This window comes from Pongo abelii, chromosome 17 (genome assembly GCF_028885655.2).
Source record: "Pongo abelii isolate AG06213 chromosome 17, NHGRI_mPonAbe1-v2.0_pri, whole genome shotgun sequence".
Lineage (NCBI taxonomy): Eukaryota > Metazoa > Chordata > Mammalia > Primates > Hominidae > Pongo > Pongo abelii.
Genome location: NC_072002.2, coordinates 40618116 through 40633362, shown reverse-complemented (window position 1 = coordinate 40633362; position 15247 = coordinate 40618116). Strand labels below are relative to the sequence as shown.

At 36.4% G+C, this 15247-nt stretch overlaps 1 protein-coding gene and 1 non-coding gene across 3 annotated transcripts in view; one reads left to right on the top strand and one right to left on the bottom strand.

The window, feature by feature from the left end:
• TAF4B (TATA-box binding protein associated factor 4b) overlaps positions 1-15247 on the bottom strand; it is a 165245-nt gene that overhangs the window by 13147 nt on the left and 136851 nt on the right. The window lies entirely within an intron of this gene.
• On the top strand, positions 13391-13496 carry LOC112130043 (U6 spliceosomal RNA). Its single transcript, XR_002912355.1, has one exon. It is a non-coding gene; the product is annotated as a U6 spliceosomal RNA (small nuclear RNA).

Genomic DNA, 15247 nt, shown 5'->3' with positions numbered 1-15247 from the left:
TAGATTCAATGCCATCCTAATAAAGAATACCTAGACATTTTTGTAAGAATGACAAGATGATTCTAAAAATTCATACGAAGATACAAAGGACACAGAATAGCCAAAAATAACCTTGTTTTAAAAAAGGACAAAGCTGGAACACTCACACTATCTGATTTCTAAACTGTTACAGTAATCAAGAGAGATTGTAGTATCGCATAAATAGAGAAAAATAAACAAATAGAATAGAGTATGTGTATAGATATGTCCACTTAGATAGTTAATTGATTTTCAACATAAGCTATAAGGTGATGCAATGGGGAAAGCCTTTTTTAATAAATGGGGTAGAGTAACAGGATACCTGTATGTGAAAAAATAAACTTTCAACCCCCACTTCACAGCAGACACAAATATTAAATCAAGATAGATCAAAGACCTATAACATAAAAGTTAAAACTATAAAGCTTCTAGGAAAACACAGGGTAAATCTTCACAACATGGGGTACAAAAGATTTTTTTAGGATACAGCAAGTATTAATTATAAAAGAAGACAATGATAAATTGGACTTTGTCAAAATTAAAACCTTCTGCTCCTCCAAAAGGCACCATTATGAAAATAAAACTACATTGCTAAAGGGAGTATGAAATGGTACAACCATCTGAAAAACAGTTTAGAGTCTCTTATAAATATACACCTCTGATCCAACAGTAGTACTCCTAAGTATTTATCAAAGAGGAATGAAAACATAGGCCACAAAATGACTTTTACAAGAATGTAGCTTTATATGGATAAAGCACCTTTATCCATACTAGCCAAATATTGAAAACAGTCCAGTAACACTGAATAAACAAATTATGGAGTATTTATACAACAGAAGACAACTCAGCACTAAAAAGAATGTACTACTGATATGTATTATGTGAATAAATCTCAAAAACATTATGAGTGAAATAATTCAGAAACAAGACTACATTATCATATGGTTTCCAATTCTACAAAGTTCTGAAACAGGAAAGATTAAGCTATGGTAACAGAAATTAGATCAGTAATTGCAGAGGAGGTTGCAGGTGGTAAAAGGCATAATAGAACTTTCTGGGGATCATAGAAATGTTTTATATCTTGATCTGGGATAATGGTTACAATTAAAACCAATACATTCTATTGTATATAAATTATACCTCAATCTGAAAAGCAAACGCAAAGTTAATTTAAATTTTTAACTTAAAATTGAGATTTCAAAGTCAACCCTTCCTGAAGACTTCCCCAAAGGAACATGGTTACTCTTTGCTATGATCTGGTGTACTCTGGTATAGAAGTATGAGAAGTTTGTCAAGCTGGAATTCTACATCCACAAACATTATGATAGCTACAGAAATGTTTACTCCAACACTTATGTGAAAAGATGTTTGTAAATTTTAAAAGTTACCTGAAAGATACTGTAAGATCCTAGAGTATGGTAACTCAATATTATAAATATTACTGAAATGCTTGAGAAATTTATGTATCAGTGTTCCTCAATGGGGATATTATTAGAATTCTGGGTAAACTAAATTAAGTGAATTTGCCCCCTCACGCTGTGCAATGTTTAGTACCGCTGGCTCCAAGCCACAAAATGCCAACAGCACACAACCCACCCCACCCTTCACTGAATCACTGTGTCAAAACACCACCACTTCACACATTTCCAAACACTCCACAGGAGTACAGTTGAGAACAGTCTATAAGCTAATGGTCAAAAACACATATAAGCAGCATTTTAAAAAACATCTAATTACTAGACTTAATCTAGCTTGCCATTTTATTTCCAAAACTAATAATTTAACTAACAATTACCTTTACTTACTTAACTTCCAAGGACAAATGTACATACTTTTATTTGCTATATGTAATACTAGTTTGGGACAATGAAGAATAACTGATTTTGTTGAAATCCCTAATGAGGGAAGCCAAATACAGCCACTGAAAGCATGTCAACAGCAACAAACTGTAACACACAATAACATTAGCAAACTACTGAGAGGAGTAATAAATCCAGAAGATGAACTGTCATGAACAGACCTGGTGAATGGCCCATTTACGTATAATACTGGGTTAAAACAACAAAACACCTGGGTATTCCCATGGTGTTCTTTGTGCCAGAAGAGTAGTAGCAAACAACTAAATCTCCTTGATAACACATTCAAGTTAAAGCAAGCAGATACTAATTAATCTACTTCACGGTTTTAATATTTAAACTTGTTACAATCAAAACACAAACATAACCATTTAATGACAAGGTTTGCTAGGCTTCTAGCATCTACTCATATATGCAGAGTTAAGAAGGAACACTGAGGAACAAAGAATAAAAAAGGATACAAGACCACATACATGCCTAGTGCTAAGAAGCAAAAGATGAATTAAACTGGCACATGATCCTAGAGGAAGAGATTGAATCGTAATCAATAAAGTTTTCCCAAAGAAGAGCACAGGGCCAGATGGCTTCACTATTGAAATCTATCAAACATTTAAAGAAGAATTAACACCAATACTTCACAAACTCTTCTAAAAAATAGGAGAGGAGGGAACACTTTCTAATCCATTCTCCAAGAATGGTATTACTCTGATACCTAAACAAGCTAAAGACATCATGAAAAAACCACTGCAGACCATTATTCTTTATGAACATGGATACAAAACTCTTCAATGAAATACTAGCAAGCAGAAACTAACAGTATATAAAAAGTGCTATACACCAATAACCAAGTGGGATTTATCCCAGGAATACAAAGCGGGTTCAATACATAAAAATCAATCAATGTAATACACCTTCTTTAGATAGAGTAAAGGAAAAAAAAAAAAAAGCACTATCATCTCAAAAGAGGCAGAAAAAGCATTTGAAAAAACCTAACATACTTTCATGATAAAAAGACTAAACAACCATAAATATAGAAGGGAAACCTCCTCAACCTTAAAAAAAAGCATCTATGAGAAACCCACTGCTAACATCACACTTACTGGTGAAAGACTGAACTCTTTTCCCCTAAATTCTGAAATAAAAAAGGATGTCTGCTCCACCATTTCTACTCAACTAGTACTGGAGGTTCTAGCCAGGACAATTAGGCAAGAAAATGAAATAACAAGGCATCCAGAAGTGAAAGAAATACAACTACCACTATTTGCAGATGACATGATCTTGTATATAGAAAATCCCAAGAAACTCGCAAAAAATTATTAGAACTAATAAACGAGTTCAGCAAGGCTGCAGGATAAAAAAAAATCAATGTACAAAACTACATAGTAGTTCTATACACTGACAATGCACAATCCAAAAATAAAATGAAGAAACCAATGCTATGTACAACAGCATCAAAAATAATAAAATATTTAGGAAAAAACTTAACTAGTGGTACAAGACTTGTTCACTGAAAACTATAAACATTGTTGAAAGAAACTGAGGAATATCAATGAAAAGACTATTTAATATTGCTGAGTTGGCAATACTACCGAAATTTGTCTATATATATTCAATGCAATTCCTATCAAAATACTGTCTACCTTTTTTTTTTTTTGGTTGAAATTAACAAGCTGATCCTAAAATACATATGAAAATATAAAGGACCCATAATAGTTAAAATGATCTTGAAAACAGACTCACACTTCCCAATTTCAAAACTTACTACAAAGTTATAGTAATCAAGACAGTGTGGTACTGGTGTAAGAACAGATACATAGATTGATGAAATAGAATCGAGAGTCTAGAAATAATTCTATATATCTACTATCAACTGAGTTTTGACAAGGCTGTTGAGATCATGCAATGGGGAAAGAATAATGTTTTCAAAAAATGATGCCTGGACAACTGGATAGCCACACGCAAAAGAATGAATTTGGGCCCCTACCTCACACCATATACAAAAATTAACTCAAAATGGATCAAAGATATAAATGTAAGAGCTAAAACTATAAAACTCCTAGAAGAAAACATAGATATAAATTATTGTGACACTGGATTAAGTAATGGTTTTTTTGGATATGACAACTAAATACAAGTAACCAAAGAAAAAAATGATAAATTGAACTTATTTCTAGAAAGTCGATGTACAAATGGTCTACAAGCACATGAAAAGATGCTCAACATCATTAGTCTTCAGGAAAACGCAAAGTAAAACCACAATGAGATACTACTTCTACACACATTAGAATGGCAATAATAAAAATTTTAAAAGGCAATTAACAAGTGTTGGCAAGGATATGGAGAAAGTGGAACCCTTGTGCATTGTGGATGGAAAAGTCAAATCATGCAGTTGCTATGGAAAGCAGTTTGGCAGTTCCCAAAAACATCAAACATAGTCACCATATGACCTAGACATTCTACTCTTAGGGATATACCCAAGAGAAATGAAAATATATGACCACCTAAGAAGTTATATATGAATGTACATAGCAGCATTACTTATAATAGCAAAAAGTATAAACAGCCAAGTGTCCTTCAGCTGATGAATGAACAAAATACACATTCATATAACGGAATATTATTCAATCAAAAACAAGGATGAAGTACTGATACATGCTACAATACAGGCAGACCATGAAAACATTATGCTAAGTGAAAGAAGCCAGACACAAAAGGCCACATGTTCTATGATTCCGTTTATATGAATGCCTAGAATAGGTGAATCCTTACAGACAGAAAAGTAGATTAGCAGTTGTCAGGAACTGAGAGGATGACTGCTAATGGCTAAACAAGCTATTTCTTTGTAGGGTGATGAAAATGTTCTGGGATTAAATAGTGGGGATGATTACACAGTCTTCTGAATATACTAAAAAGAGCTGGACTGGACACTTTACAGAAGTGAATTTATTGTACATAAATTATATCTCGATGAAAAAAGAAGTTGGCACACACCTGATAAGCCAAAACAAGTTCAAATAAACACCTCAAAATCAACCTATGTTTACTTTTCCTTCAATATTCCATGGAATTGTTGAGAAAAATGCATACATAAACAGAAGCTAAATAGGGTACACTAAACATTATTATAAGGTATACCTAAGCAGATTCATTGTTTTTCATGTGAACTCGGTATTGCGGATAACGTTAATTGAAAATCTGAACATCTAACTGGGACAAATTTCACAGAGAAATTAACCATCATTTAAACTATGAAAAGGTAATACATTTACCAACCACTTTTCCCATAAACATTGGTTTGTTGTTAATCAACACTCATCGAACACTTTGGAAAACCCTCTAAGACCTGACTAATACTTATTACAGGCAATCCTATATAACAGGCAATTCATGCTTCTCATAGTCACTGAAGTGTAAACCAAACAGCTGCATAAACGCAGAAAGAGACAGGTACAACATTATGGAATAATAACAATATAACTGGTCCTGTGAGAATACTACAATTTAAGGAGAGTAATAGTACTCCAGATTATAGAAGAAGCAGGCAGACAGACAGAGTTTTCCAAAAACTGTTTCCTGGGAGCCTGAAAACTCATAGAAATTATCTTAAAGCTGGACAGCCTTTAAAAAAAAAAAACTTTCTTAGCATAAGCTCATGATTAGGCTAACTATAATTAAAATGATATGAAGAAAAAAATACCATGTAAAGCCTCAAATATTACATATAAAACACCATCAACACACAATTTGCCCTGGGAAGAACAGTAACTGGAATACTTAATGGGACAGTGGAATGAAACACTAAAAATACTTCAGGAAAAGACATGGGAATCTTAAATTCTGTGAGCTCAATATTTTGCTAATAATAAACTGATAATTTTCAGTTTAACAAGTATCTATGGCTGGCTATCACGGCCACCATGCTAACAAGGTGCATTATGGGCTCCCCTCGTACATCCCTAATCATGCTTTGTGTTATGGCAGAAAAGGCCATAGCGGCATAAATCCAGCACTGCTATGATAAAGAAAGCTAACTTTTTGGATTACTAAATTCCAAGCAAGCTGAGACCTAGCCATTGTACTTAGTAACACTGGGTGAACAGAGGGAGGGAGGGAGGAATGAATAAATGAATGAATGAATGAATGAATACAAATGCCATCTCAACAAGTATATTACAACTCCTAAATAAAGGATGGAAAGAAGATTACCAATTCAATTCAAAAGACTGAGAGATGACAAATGCCACCATGGATTATTTTTTAAAATATTAATATCCAGTATTGATGAGATGCTAATAAACACTTTCATACAACACTGGTAGGAATGTAAACTAGTTCACTTTAAAAGGAAAGCAATTGGCAATATTTTTTTTTAGATAACCTTTAATTTCTTTTTATATTTCCTACAATATACATATATTGATTTTGATTAATATAAACATTTTAAATTTAAAAATTAACATTAAAGAGGAAGGCAGGAGCTAAAAGAAATCACCAGTCTGAGGAATCAAAAGGTATGAGTGACAATAACAGGAAAGGAACCTGGGAAGAGCTGACAGTGAAAAGCCCACTGGAGATAAAACACTAAGAGAAAGTGGGAAGATAGATTCCACACACTAAATCTAAGAGAAGAGGGCAAGCTTTGGAGCTCCTGACTAGGGCAGTAAGGTGGAGCAAGGCTCATAGAAAGGGCAGATTAAATGAGGTGCATGTTGCCTTTAAAATCCAAATGTGTCTCTCTCTTCGTGAAGGGAGAGGGCTGACACAAGTTGTCTTACCTTGGAAAGGGTTTCTCAACAAGGTCCAAACTACTGAAGCCCTAGAAAGTTCACCAAGACAGTAGGCTCCTACATTTCTGTGGGACTCATTGTTCACCCTCTGGTATGAAAGCACCTTACTAAACTGTCAAGAGGTGGTGTTACTTTTTTTTTTTTTTTTTTGAGACAGAGTCTAGCTCTTTCGCCCAGGCTGGAGTGCAGTGGCACGATCTTGGCTCACTGCAAGCTCCGCCTCCCGGGTTCACGCCATTCTCCTGCCTCAGCCTCCCGAGTAGCTGGGACTACAGGCGCCCGCCACTACGCCCGGCTATTTTTTTGTATTTTTAGTAGAGACGGGGTTTCACTGTGTTAGCCAGGACGGTCTCGATCTCCCGACCTCGTGATCCACCCGCCTCGGCCTCCCAAAGTGCTAGGATTACAGGCGTGAGCCGCCGCGCCCAGCTGGTGTTGTTACTTTTTGATCACCAGGTCAATCAGCATGGTATTAATATAATGGATAGGCAAAATATGTGGAAGGAAGAGGCTAGCCAGGTCCTTTGCATAAGACTTGATACGTCATAACACTTAATATAGCCCTGACATAGGTTAGTAAGAGTGTAATGCAAACCTTGCCAGTCAAAAGTAAACTGATTCTGATGGTCTTTACTAATAGGTATACAGAAAAGAAGTGTATGCCAGATCAATATCTGTATACCAAAAGTCAAGGGTTGTATAGATTTGCTCCAGCAACAAAAGCACATCTGGAAAAAATACCTGCAATTGAAATCACCTTGATTAAGTTTATGGTAATCCACTGTCACTCTCCAAAGCCAAATAGGCAAGGTGAATGGGAATGTAATAAGAATCACCACTCTTGGGTTTTTCAAATCCTTTATGGTGGCTCTGCAATTCCTCCAGGAAACAGTTTACTATTTTGGTAGGTAGACACCATTCTAGTGGCTTCCATTTTACTTTCTCTCACTTCCATGGGTCAGGAAACCAATGTGGGAACTCTGTTAGTTGCTGAGTTTATCCATTCCAATTCTCCATTCCAGGAATGTGGAAATAACCATGTTGTGGGTTCAGGGTCCATTGTGAGGCAGATCTATGCCAAAACTCCATTAACTAATGGAAAACAATGGTGTTTTGGGTCTCCTAGATTTCCTATACATTGAGCCCCAGTGTCTACCAATCCCTAAAGTGTCTAATTATTTCCCCTTCCCCAGTGCACAATCACTCTGGCAAATGGCTGCAGGCCCTTTGAGGAAAGGCTAGAAAGAAATTTACAGTAGAATTTCTCACTGTGAGGCAGGGTCTTTCCTCAAGAGGACCTGGCTTTTCCTTCATTCAAAGGTCTTGGGGTCTGTAAACTGGCTTAAATCTGGGGACTGGATGCGGGGGTATAATTATTTATTGAGATCATCGAAGTCACCCATCTGTTCACCAGACCTACAGCTTATATGTTTATACAAATCAAGGAAGACTAAATAGATTGCCCATCTATTTCCATTCTAGGGATATCATGATCACCTAGCCAGTATCAAAGATCTCTGCAGCTCAGACTATTCTGATTACTGCACTGACTTTGCTGACCATTACAGTAACCACATTCACCTTGTCTTTAGCAATTAAATGACACTCCTGCCTCTGCCACCTGGGAACCTATCATTCCCAGTGAATTCCAGGACTTAGTTTGATGTCAGCAGTTCCCCTGTCATTACTAATTTAAAGTAAATAGCCAACAGAGCTCCTCAAGGGTGGTGAGGCTCCCCTCATGAATAGAGAAATAAGGAAATGGTAAGAATTAGGGGCACAGGTCTTTACCTCCATTCTCTTCTACCGGGCTACAGGGGACCATAGTTTTCTGAAGTGTTCCTTATTTACTTATTATAGCTGAGTTATTAAATGTTTAAACAGATTTATTGTCATCTAACACTTTTTATAAATATGATGTTGATTCAGTAGAATTTAGAGCATGCTGTTACTTTAGATGAAGTAGCTCCTTATATTTTAAGATTTTTTTTTTAACATTCTGTTTTGTTCACGCTTCATGAACAAATCTGCCTCACTTATTCATAAATGACCTAAACATAAATCTGAATTTTAGTTGGGTCTTTTTTGATAATTCCTAATTTCTCATAGCTTTGATAAAATGAATATCCTCTGGACCCACATGTGTGATCAGGACCTACATGATAAATCCACTCTAGCATCCCAATTTCCCCAAGCCTTTGGATACAAATATTTATAATATACAAATAAAGTTATATCATCTATCTCAATTTCACTTTCAGGCCACCTTCTGATCTAGCTTTAAGTCAACCAACTGAATTAACTGTTAAAGCCACTCCTAGCCTTCTCTCTGATCTAATGTCTTCTGTCTATTATCTCTATTGGTGAGTCCATATCAATAACTTCAGCCTGATCCAACTTTATATTCCTTCTACTCTGAACCTACACCCTTAGGATCCATTCCCACATCATCCCCTCAGGTAACTGCAGGCAAAATCAGGTGCTTCGTACCTCATTCTCTGGGGGCTGCTGGAACTTGAGGCTGATTATAGGTATAGAAGCAATGAGAGGTGGTGAGGATAGGTCCTGAGGAAGATCAGTAGTCCGATGTAAGGCAACTTCCTTAAGGGAAGCCAATACAGGTGCTACAGGAGACTAACCTCCTTCAGACAGACAGGGGTAGAAGGACTGGCAAGGGCGGTTCAATAGAAATAGAACTGAGGAGTTCAAGATACCCAGTTTCATCGGAATCTGCTCATATCTCTCATGCAATTTTTAATTTTCCACTCTTTCCCAATAAATGTTGTACACTTTAACCCAAGAGATCTTACAAGATTGGAAGTTCAATTTGCACTGTAATTCAGCCACCTGCAGGAACAGACTTTGGGTTTGGTGTCCAGAAATCTCTGCCTTTGGCTACAAGACATAAGGATTTCTTTTAGGGCAATCACAGATGATTTCACTCCCATATGTGGACTCTGAGCTCAGAATTTACAGCCCTTTTCTTCCTTAAGTTCTCCAGTGTACTTTGAAGGAACCAATCTATCTCACTATTATTGTCACAAAAATGTTCTGTGGTAATAAACACTTGTTCTCCCAAAGCCTTGCCTTCTAAGGGCATTTAATTTCTACTGTCTACAAGTTTTGCCACCGCATGCCACAGACCACCAGTGTCCCTTTTACCACTAGAGACAGGATCATTATTGCTGTTAGATCTGATTAGACCAGAGAACCGATTCTGGAAAACCCAGAACTAATTCAGGAACCCATCTTTTAAGGTGCTACTCCTCTGCAGCTACCAATGGTATAAAGCCCAGTATTAGTTAGCATTTGACAAGAGAAGACTAGAAATGATACAAAATATGGCATTACCAGAGATTTGGCCATGTATAATTGTTAACCTAGTTAAACAGTTCATGTTCAGCTGTAACTCTGCATCTGGTGCTAGGTCTGGCCCAGGGTTCAGAGGAGCCAAAAGAGAAGAGGAGCTAAGGAGCCCAGCTGCTGGGCAATGCCTATGCCAGCCCATGCCAGCAACGCCTTTGAGCTGCAACAGCATCTGTTGTCCTCACCCTGATCTTCTAAGCAAAAGAATATGGCTGCAGTTTCACATTTACCTTTCAAAGTCAAAATGCTTCATGGCCCTTGCTAAGAACGCAAAAGAAAAAAGAAATCTGGGAAACAGTTCCAGCTTAGCTAGTTTGACACAATACAAGTCCAGCACACCATCTTTGTCTTAAAAACAGGTAACTTTCTTGGAGCAGTCCTGAGTTTTAACTTCTAACTCTTCTATCATTGCTTATTTCTTTCAGTACACCTTACATTTCCAAAGGGGTATTTCATTTTCCCCAACTGCTTTTCTTTCAAATAGCCTTCTAGTCTAGTGTAACGGTTGCAAGATATTCCATTTCCTTTCTTTTCCCTTTTTTTAGTTTCCTTCTGCTTCATGCCTTGTTTTTCTTCCATATTCTCCCTTTTATCTTTCACATAAAGGTTTTTCCTCATATATCTGGTGATCCTTGCCAATCTGTTGTTATTTAAAAGTAATGCACCTGACTATTAGTATTTCAGGCTTCCTCTTTCCTCTCTTAGGCTAGTTATTTTTCTCAGAAAGAATGCCTCTATAGTCACTAGTTTGAATCAACTTTCAAATTCTACTGAATACCCTTACTGCCACTTTTCTCCTTTCTTCTTTGTTCTTGTTAATATGTTTTCAGCCTCTCTCATTTATGTGGGACTTGTGAAAAAACGATAAGCCAATAATATGCAATTTAACATATTTCACAGTAAGTCCATAAAGATAGCTGAGAAAGAGTCAACTTTCAAGCCTTTGGAAAATTTTAAAGACCAAACCAAAAATTCAGATTTATGTTTAGGTCATTTATGAATAGCAAGGCAGATTTGTTCATGACGTGTGAACAAAACAGAATGTAAAAAAAAAAAAATCTTAAAATATAAGGAGCTGCTTTGTCTAAGGTAACAGCATGTTCTAAATTCTACTGAATCTATAAATTTATAAAAAGAGTTAGATGACAATAAATCTGTTTAAACATCTAACAAGTCAGCTATAATAAATAAATAAGGAACCCTTCAGAAAACTGTGGTCCCCTGTAGCCTGGTAGAAGAGAATGGAGGTAAAGAGTGACTGCTATCTGTGCCCCTTAAGGAAATGCAAATTAAAGTTGGGCCTTTCATGTGAATAGACTTTTAGTTAAATTACTTATGTACCTTTTCAGAGTGAAGAATCACCTGTAACAGCAACCAGAAACAGACAATTATCTTTAAGAAATACTGTTTGTCCCCAAAAGGTTTTAAGCCTTTGGGTTTTCCAAAATAATTTCAGGCTTAGTATTTCAATTATAATCTAACCCTATCCTCAAATGATGAAAACTAGCAAATATGGTAAAGAAAATGACACCTACTTAAGATCATTTAAATATCCATAAGAATTCCACCTGGTTCTCTATTTGAAAATGTACACATTTCTAAGTTATAAAAAAAACTATCCCTAAATGATTTTAATACTTAAATAAATGTTTTATAATCTAAGTATTTTTCACATAGGGTATTTTAGAGGTTGTTCAACACTTCTACATCATGTTTCCATGTAAAAACAGAACTTTGATCTTTGAAGAGAGCACAAAGGAATGGTAGAGATGCAATAAATAAAAAATTGCAGTGACAAACATTTTTAAATGATTGATCATATCTACTGCTAGGAAGAAAATGGAGAAATGGGCACTCAATCAGCAGTGGAAACTTTTGGAATGCTTTTGGTAAGCATTATGAGCGTCTATTAAATTTTGTGCATATCCATGGACCCAAAAGTTCCACTTCTAGAAATCAATTCTATAAAACAAATGATTACATGAAGATAAAACAGGATGCTCATTATTTATAATAAACAAATGAAAATATTCTAAATGTCTATCAGTGGATATGTAACAGTGTGGGAAAATGTCTATGATGGTTAATTTTATGTGCCAACTTGACTGGGCTAAGGGTTACCCAGATAGCTGGTAAAACATTGTTTCTGTGTGTCTATAAGAGTGTTTTGGGAAGAGATTAGCATTTGAATCAGTAGATTGAATAAAGAAGAACCACCCTTACCAATGTAAGGATGCATGACCCAGTCAGTTGAGGGCCTGGATAGAACAAAAAGGTAAAGAAAGGGCAAACTCACTCTCTCTTCTAGAGCTCGTACATGCATTTTCTGCCTTCAGACATCAGAGCTCCAGGTTCTCATTCCCGTATTTACACCAGTGACCCACCTCTAGTTAATTCCCCACCCCCATTCTCAGGCCTTCTGCCTTGGACTGAGAGTTACACCACACCACTGGCTCCCCTGTTTCTCAGGACTTCACATTCAGACTGAATTATACCACCAACTTACCTGGGTCTCCAGGTTGCAGACAGCATAGCGTGAGACTTCTCAGCTTCCATAATCATGTGAGCCAATTCTCATTTTTAATATCCCTGTACATACATGTATATATGTATATCCTACTGGTATGCTCTTCTGGAGAATCCTATTAATGTCCAAGACACACTGTCCCACAAATCATAGAATAGCGCTTTTAGGATGATCCTATTATAGTACTTAAAAGCACACATTTCTTTGGACATGTACTTGGGTTCTTCTACTTACTAATTATAGAACTTTGGGGAAGCAACTAATCCTCTCTATACCACAATTTTTTCATTTGAGGAAAACAATAGTATGATCTTACAGAGGAATTGTGAGGACTAATGAAGATAATACATTCTAATTGCTTGATAAAGCTCAACTGTGATTATTACATATATATTTTAAAAGCACATGCATATATAATGATTGTATTAGGTTGAACTATCTGAAACTGCCAATACTTAATTAACAACTGCTCACCTAAAAAAATGGCAAGTTTGTATGGTTTAACCTAATACATGCATGGAAATTTTCAGAAAGAATATCCAAGGAAAAGCTGTTTTAAATATTCTTCTATTGTTTCCTTACAAGGGAAAAATACTCTTCTCTACCATTTGGACATTTTAAATGTGAACACAGTTAAACATTCCCTCCTCTCAAATAAAAAGCTATCTATACCCCTTGCTTTAAGCAGTACTATCTTAAAAGCATGGCAGACATAGGAGATCCCCCTTCCCTTCCCCCTAAATCAATAATCATTTGTTGACCGAGCAATCTACCTTCTTTTATTACTCTTCTAGGGAGATTCCACTTCATTTTAGAGAAACTTAAAGAATGCTGGCATGCTCACTTTGGCAGCACATATACTAAAACTGGAATGATACAGAAAAGATTAGCATGGCCCCTGCACAAGATAACAAGCAAATTCATGAAGCATTCCACATTTTTATATATATTTCATAAAATGTTGGCATTGGAAAACATGTTAGAGATTGTACACTGAGGTAAATTCATGCTAGTTTAAACACTGTCAGGAAGTTATTCATCAAATCTAATCTAAATATTACAATCCGAAGAGATCTGGTTTTAAAAAATTCTATAACTCTTCCTTTATAAAATGAGTGGAAATAAAGAAGTCAAGAAATAAAAAAAAATAATAGGCCAGGCGCAGTGGCTCACACCTGTAATCCCAGTACTTTAGGAGGCCGAGGCCGCGGATCACCTGAGTTCAGGAATTTGAGACCAGTCTGGGTAACATGGTGAAACCTGGTCACAACTAAAAATACAAAAAATTAGTCAGGCGAGGTGGCATGTGCCTGTGGTCCCAGTTACTCAGGAGGCTGAGGTGGAAGGATGGCGTGAGCCTGGGAGGTGGAGGTTGCAGTGAGCTGAGATCGCACCACTGCTCTCCAGCCTGGGTGATAAAGCAAGACCCCATCTCAAAACAAAAAACAAAACCAAAAACATTCTATCAGGTACAGTCAAAGAACTATGTACAGCACTGAATTTGAGAAGACCACCACAAGTCTGTTGCTTTGGAAGCCCTATCTTGCTACATACTGAAGTGATTCACGAAAAGACAATAGTGTAGAAAATAATTAAGTCCACAAATCGCTACTACCACCTTCTCTGAAGATGACAAAGCCACAGACTCCGCCTCACTCTGCCACCCGCTTTTTCCTCTTACCTGGTATAGACACACGTCAACCATCAGAGTTCCTACGGTTCACGGACAGACCCCTCTCCAGTACCATCCCTCCTCTCCAAGACACTCCCATCTAGCTTTCCAGACTTTCTTTTTGGCTACAAGCCGGAAGCTTCTGCTGCCTGCTGAAAATCAGATTCATGTAATTCTGATTTTCAATCAAATATTCTAATGTATTGCTAACTGAAGTTTCAAAAAAGTCCTTTCTACTTTTATCCTCAAGAACAGAATTATAGGCCAGGTGCGGTGGCTCACGTCTGTAATCCCAGCACTTTGGGAGGCTGAGGAGGGCAGATCACCTGAGGTCAGGAGTTCAAGACCAGCTTGGCCAACATAGTGAAATCCCATCTCTACTAAAAATACAAAAATTAGCCGGGTGTGGTGGCATGTGCCTGTAGTTCCAGCTACTTGGGAGGCTGAGGCAGGAGAATCGCTTGAATCCAGGAGGTAGAGGTTGCAGTGAGCCGAGATTACGACACTGCACTCCGCCTGGGTGCCAAAGTGAGACTCTACCTCAAAAAAAAAAAAAAAGAATAGAATTATAGAGTAGCACTTTAACCTGCTTCTAGAAAGAAAGGACATATTAGTATATTGTATAATACATATTGCAATTTCTTTATTTTGGTTAGCAAATTCTATTTTAAGTAAAATGATACTATAAGCACCATGTAGCTAATTTGGTGCTGTAAACCTGATTGTTACAGAAATATCAGCATTATGAAATCAACTGAATAATTACATGATCTTGGGAAGCTTCATTTATTTGTTAGTAAAAAAGCATTCAAAGTAAAATAGTATGCTGAAATTCCTTAATATATACTTTCATAGCTCCAAGAATTGATTTTGTATAATTTTTTAGATATGTTATTATGTAAGGTTAAAATATAACTTATCTTTGTGTTTAAAAAAACATTGTTATTCATGTTGGATCATTAATAAGGCATGCAAAATATTTGAAAGTATAGCTAATGGGGGAAAAGAGAACCTTTCTAAT